This window comes from Semicossyphus pulcher, unplaced genomic scaffold, assembly GCF_022749685.1.
Source record: "Semicossyphus pulcher isolate SPU_LCO1_2020_fin unplaced genomic scaffold, fSemPul1.0.p SCAF_15, whole genome shotgun sequence".
Classification (NCBI taxonomy): Eukaryota; Metazoa; Chordata; class Actinopteri; order Labriformes; family Labridae; genus Semicossyphus; species Semicossyphus pulcher.
Genome location: NW_027211659.1, coordinates 8,197,704 through 8,204,403, shown reverse-complemented (window position 1 = coordinate 8,204,403; position 6,700 = coordinate 8,197,704).

Here is a 6,700-nt window from a genome sequence, read left to right as displayed (position 1 = left end):
TCAAGTTGTCTATCAAGATACACTGACGCATATATATATATATATGTATATGTATATATATATATATACAGATATAATTTAGTAGCAAACACCTACAATTAGTAAATTGGACTATGGTCAAGTTTGTGTATCAGGGCCTGTTTCCGCTAACGGCGATTTTTGGGCTAGCAGCACCCACATTCTCACTGTCAGAGTGCTTCTCACCGGTGCCTACAGTTGCTAGGTTACTGGCAACGGTAAGTTGCCTGGTGGCACTTCCCTCGGTAAGACTGTTAAGTCTAAATTGCTCTGTATGATTAATATTTGCTTTTATTTTGGGAAATTTTACAAAAATAACATAAAAACAATGAAAAGAAATTGCGTCCTGGAATTAGCAGCAACTCTAGACCTGAAAATTGAACCCTCGAAAAAAACGGAACAATTAGCTTTTCCTCCGCCATTGCTGTTGACAAAGTTGTCATAAGTCATAAATTTGGCCTCTTCTTGATTTTGATTGGTCGGTGAGTGAGAAGTGATATTGACGAGCGCGCCGGTGTTCCAAAAGTTGAACTATGTTTAACTGAGAGCGCTGTGAGCGCAGCGGCAAAAAACAGCTGACGTTGATGCCGTTTTTGCGCTTAGGGCACTGAACACTGACAATATGTACTGCATTAGTTTTTAATGGAAAATAGGCGCTGCCAGCACAAAAAACGCTGGTAGTGGACACAGGCCCTTATTGACGTAGTGGCAGCCATCTTACTTGTTTATAAAAATGGTCTAAAAGGCTCACAATCATCGTTTCATAGCTTCCCAATATCAGATTAAAGTTAAGATTGGCTTGACCAAGCCCAGGCCAGTTGCAAAACTGTCTGGATGGAAGAGGAACCAGACGCACCTGGCGTGGCAAACAAAAATGACGACCTTGCAGATTTGTCTGATTCCCAGGCTACCTGTCAGTGTTGTTTTAGACTTGAGAAAAAGAAGATCCAAAAGCATCAATAACAGTATCAAATATAGACACAGGCTAAAACAATAAACACACAGGTGCTCAGCAGACAATCAACTACTACATTTGCACTCTTAACAACACTCCCCAAGCGGTTCTGTTTCAGATCCCCTGACGTGACCCAATCTTAGAAAGTAGAAGCACAGAGAAGTGCCCTGGAATTCTGGGGTCTCATAAATAAACAAATAAACACATTTCATACACAGAGTACTTATTCTAATTACAGCCCTGGACATGTGCTGAGTAGTCTCTAATTTCTCTCCGAGCAGAGAGACTTGCGGAGCCGTCTGCGGCAGACCAGCAGTCGGCAGATGTAATTACCACATCATCTCTGGTCCCTGGTACACTGAGAGAGAGAGAGAGAGACGCTGAGAGAGAGAGGGATTGAGAGAGCGACAGGGAGAGAGAGATTGATCCTGGTAAACAATAATTAGGGTTGGGGATGGTGTATTGTGGGACATCTACTCGGCGGGACAGAGTAAAGAGAGGGAAAGCAGAGGGAGAGAGGAGACAGGCCGGGATCATGAGGCAGATAAAAGCTTCTGAGACAGACAGGCCCCCCGAGAGGGTGAAAGTTTAAATTTTTTATCAGGAGCGATGTTCATAGTAATTTTTTGTTTCAATTTTGATTCATGTGTCAAGATTTTTTGGGGATAAATAAACTAATGATTGGTCTTTATATTTACAAGCTGTGTTCCAATCCAGGGGCTGAAGCCTTCGAAGGAGGCGGTCCACAGAGGATGCTCCATGCATACCCTGCGTAGACAGTTAAAGCCGAACTGAAATAAGAGGGTCTGGTTTATCTTTGCGTCACTAGCTAGCATAACTAACGTCGCGTACGTTAACCTATTATTTTAAAGATACTTTTTTTCAAAGGGCCGTTTCATTTTCTTAAACACGTGTAACACTTGCTATTCGACTGAGTTGAAACCAAAAACGTTTACATTTTAAAGTGTATTCCTCGGCCGCTTAAAAGTCCGCCATCTCATTTGAATTGCCGTGCAATGCATGTCGGGATACGGTGGGCCGCGATGATGATGCACCCGATGGATCCTTTGCTCGGCCGCATCCGATGGAGCCTTCGAATTGGGACAGCCTTCGACGCGCTTTGTGACACAATCGGCCTTCAAATACGGCCTTCGAAGGCTGCAGCCCCTGGATTGGGACACAGCTGTAGAAAGACATGTACAGCCACATTTGTCCAGCCAACAATCCAAACGCCAAATGGCTCAAATTAACAATGACATAAAAACAGAAAATAGCCCCAATTTGTTACATTTGACAAATTGAAATCAGCTAGTCCTTGGGGTTTTTGAAGGGGCACACATATTTTTGATAAATATGTAACTTGTGTTTTTATCGTACAAACATAACTGTGAGAAGTCTTAGCAGTACAATGTTCCTTTCAGTGTTAAATAACTGACAGATTAAAGATCCCTGTGGAGTTTTCTTCTTCTGTTAGCATTCCATGTTTCTTACCAAAAGGCATTCAAGCGTATAAAACATTTTCATCCCATAAAAAACATACAAAAAAAATGTTGTCTTTGAAACTTTGAAAAAAACAAAACATGTTTTGAGTCTTGATTCTAGTCTTGATTCTTCTTCTTCCCTGCAATTTACTGAACCAGTGCTCCTTTTCTTGGCACACTATCATCATCACCCACAATCAGAGGAATAGTGTCAAACCACTGGCAGGAATGTATGTCGTGTGATTGCCGTCCTCAATGGTGTGCAGGAGATACAAACAACGCGAGGAACCCTCTCATTAAAACATGGCTTTGCTGCACTACTTTTGTTGATTCATTTCATCCGACCCCAAACATCAGAGTCACACTCAAAACAACAGAGCCACTCTGTGTTGTTGTTTTCTCATGTGAGACTTCATATCCAACACTGCCATTGTTTTTTTTTCTCATGGGTGTAAGTTCTTCAAGAGTGCCTTTTTTTAGTGGTGTAGACCAAACCATCAACCCTGTAGCTAGACCGGGTTAATGCTGAGGTCCAACCTAACCCTCGTGGACCCAGAGGCCTATGAGAGTTGGAGGTGCAGGACACACTTAAAAAAAGATTGCTGACGAAACAAGAATTTTTTTTCTGAATGTGCCCTGCACCTTAAACCTCGTGGACCATAAAGGCCTCTGGTTTACTGTGGCAACTGTTTCGAGTAATTTGATATGATAGTAGCACCTCGATCCCACAGGGCACGGCTGAGTCGTGTTCCAGCTGTGAAACGGCCGCCAGATTGGGATTCCACCAAATACGCTGCAGCTGGTGTAGATGCAACCCTCTGAAATATGCATCCTGCTGATATTCGACAGAGCTGCTGTAAAGGCCACGTCTAGCTGTGCCACACAGATGAGCCAGGCAGGACGTCAGACACAGGAACCGTTCCACAAGGAGGTCATGTTTTCGGTGCCACTGATGTTCAGCAGCATTATGGAAAAAGTACCGGCATGATTTTCATGAATTTTGTTGGCGGGTTAGGACGTGTACCAACTACGAAACCAATAAATGTTCTGAAATCTCATGAACAAACAATTATAGCAGGGCAACTCATATATCCAGACATATAGTGGAAGTACCTGCACATGTGCATATAGAAGACTGGACTATTGGCCTTGATGGGGAGCCGCTCCCCGAATCCCCCTCTAATACAAAATTCAAACGTGTGTAATAAAGTTACCACAAACACAATTACACTGCTTAGTTGTATACTTAATTCTGGTGGTCAATTACAGCTTTATATGGTCTGTTATTTCTGTATAACAGACTGCTGCTATGACGAACAGCCTGTTTCTACAGACACAGTTCTGTTCCAACTTGATCTCAGATCCACTATAGTCATATCAATCAATAGAAAAAAAGTCCAGTACATTTAAAGTCAGCGTCGCTATAACAACCCACTAATGTGCATCATCACTTACATGTATTACACAACAGTTAGTTGTATCTGATTGGATAACAGGCATTCCATGAGTGCTGATATACAGTACAACATCACTGGGACTTTTCACTCAGTGTATCACTCCGCCTCAGGCAGGTGTTCTGAATACTGTTAATTAACGTTACAGCAGACTGTGTATGTCTACATTAATCAAGCTGGTACCTCTGAATCACAGCAGACTCTCACTGGTTGATTATAAATGAAAACAAACAGATAAATGTACATGATAAAAAACCTGCTGATTTGTTGTAACCTGTAGACACAGAGTGTTTGGGTTGCTTGGCAACAAAAGTCCAGTTTCAGTTAAGTTGTGGGACTAGATGAACTGGTGGAGCAAAAAATAATCTGTTGCTGATTAATACTTTTTACGACTATTTGCCTCTTGTGGCCTCGCGCCTCCAACCGATTCACAGTCGTGATGATATTCAGTAAAACATCACTCCCTCTCATGTGATATTGATTAAATATTAAAGTATACAACAGTTTGACAAATGACTTATTGTTCATGGTTTCGTAAGGGCAACAAGTAGAGAAGTGGGGCCCCAAGTTCATTTATGCCATGGGGTCGCCTAGCAGGTTAATCCGGCCATGCTATTTTAAGTATTTTAATGTTAAGCTAAATATGAGCTTCATTTTTCATGTTTTGCTCATATTCTCAATTAACATTTGGATACTGGAGAGAAAGGTTTAATAGTTTCCCTGAATGTATCTCAAGAATATACAACTGTGATCAAATTAACAATGTGTTACTTTTTCAAAATGCAAACTTTAAACAATAGTTTATGTTCAGGCCATCACACTATCCTCTGCCTTCAAAGAGGGGGCCAGACCACATTCAGCTGGAGGCCTCACACAGAGCAACTGATGCTGGGAATAAGGAGTCACCATCCTGTGGGGTGGGTGGGTGGGTGGATGGGGGGAATAAGTCTTTACGGGAAGGAATATCTCCCCAGTGACTGGTGTAGAACATTATGTTTGTGTCTGTGTGTGTGTGTAGGGGTGGACTTTAGGCATGCGTACTAAAAGTCAGATTTTAAAAAAATGCATGCGGGGAATAGCCGTTCGGTGATTCTGGCATTCCCGACATTCCTTCCTGCGAATTTCCAGTCAGCGTGAGGCTCACTGTTCCAGAGCTGTGACATCACGAGGGGGTTCCACTCTGCCTTCCACATTCTGCCTTCCGCTCTCACACAATCCCACCCATATTTGGAAGCGAGAGGAAGGGAATCCCAGATGATGACTCAAAGGCTGCTGCTGCCAAGGGGAAAGCTCTCCACATCTGTTTTTGTGTGTGTGTATGTCTATTATTAAAGTGTGTCAATGTGTACATTACCTCTTAGGGCTGAAGATCTGGAGGGAATTCAAAATGCGGCTGTGTGAAATAACAGCCTATGTCTGTATCTTTACAGAAAAAAGTGGCACCCGAGTGATGTTGTCTTTCTATTAATAACCTCCTCTCTTGGCAGCCATGACTGTTAAAAATGCACTGTGCTGTGGTGAATGTGTACGCTCTTGAAATCAGCTCTTTCCACTCTATAAATCCTGAAGATAGACGATGAAGTGGGTAAAAATAGTCCCTTGTTAATGCCCAGCACATGGCGGTGACATGACAGCTCGAGGCTGAGTCGATATGTAAGCTGTAACCACCAGTCAGCCTGCATTGGACCTCCACAAATGAGGCCACAGAGATGGATAGGACCATGGGCTGTTCAATGTGCTCAGCAGAGTGTGACCGACCGTCTGCAGCCTGCTGGCTGCAATAAAGTCCTACCTCCACAGAGAAGTTTATTGGAATCTTTTTTTTCTTAGGAAATGTCGAGCTAAAAGTGAATAAGGAAGAAGGAACGAGGGGAGACAGAAAGAACAGAGAGGCTTTGCTAGTGTTTAAATTCTCTTTGTTGAAGGTCGGATGAGGATTTGGGTTTGGTAGAGGATAGTAGGGTCTCGGACTTTGGGTCTAGGAAGCCATATCGAGGCCTAAATTTAGCCCCACTTTGTTCTCCTCTGCATGCTGGTGACAGAGGAACTCTGCTCTCTGGGGTTGTCTGCGGTCCAGTGTATCAGAAAGGCCGCTGTTGTTCTGCCTGGCAGTCAGAAACACAGACGTTCCCTCAAGCAGCCCAAAAAGAAAGAGTGCTTTCATGGAATATTCTGTTTAGCTGCACTGACTGTTGTGTATGATACTCCTGGGAGCCATAAAACAAGTAATTCACAGACAATATCTCACCCACGCTCTCTTTGCCACAGACTACAAGCAACATAAATCTAACTGATTTCAAGGAGGAGTTGAGACAATGTTCAAAGAGTTTAGAGCATGTGTTGCTCAAATCTGGGCAAATGGGCCTGCGAGGCAACATTATTTTTAAATAGAGAAAAAGAGAAAAAAGAAAATGATACAAAACGCAATAAGCAAGTCAAAGAACCATAAGTCACCCTGTATAACCTCTACTCTTCCTCCACCCATTGTATGGCGATGTATAAAAGCTCAGTCAACCAGCACACAATCCCTCCCTTCCTCATTAGCAAAACAAGCTAATTAAAAACCTGTTAATGAGCTGTGCTGTGGGTGTCATAAAAAGAGGGTGAATCAACAGCTCTATAAACATATCAGAGGGACCCCGGAACGGTTAAACAATTGATGACACAGCTATAGTCATCTAATGGGGTAAAACACACACACAAGCATCTTGCACATCCCCGTTTGAACGTGTACATAAACAGAAGAAGAGGAAAAATAACAACAAGTGACTCACTGAAAACCAACTGGGATA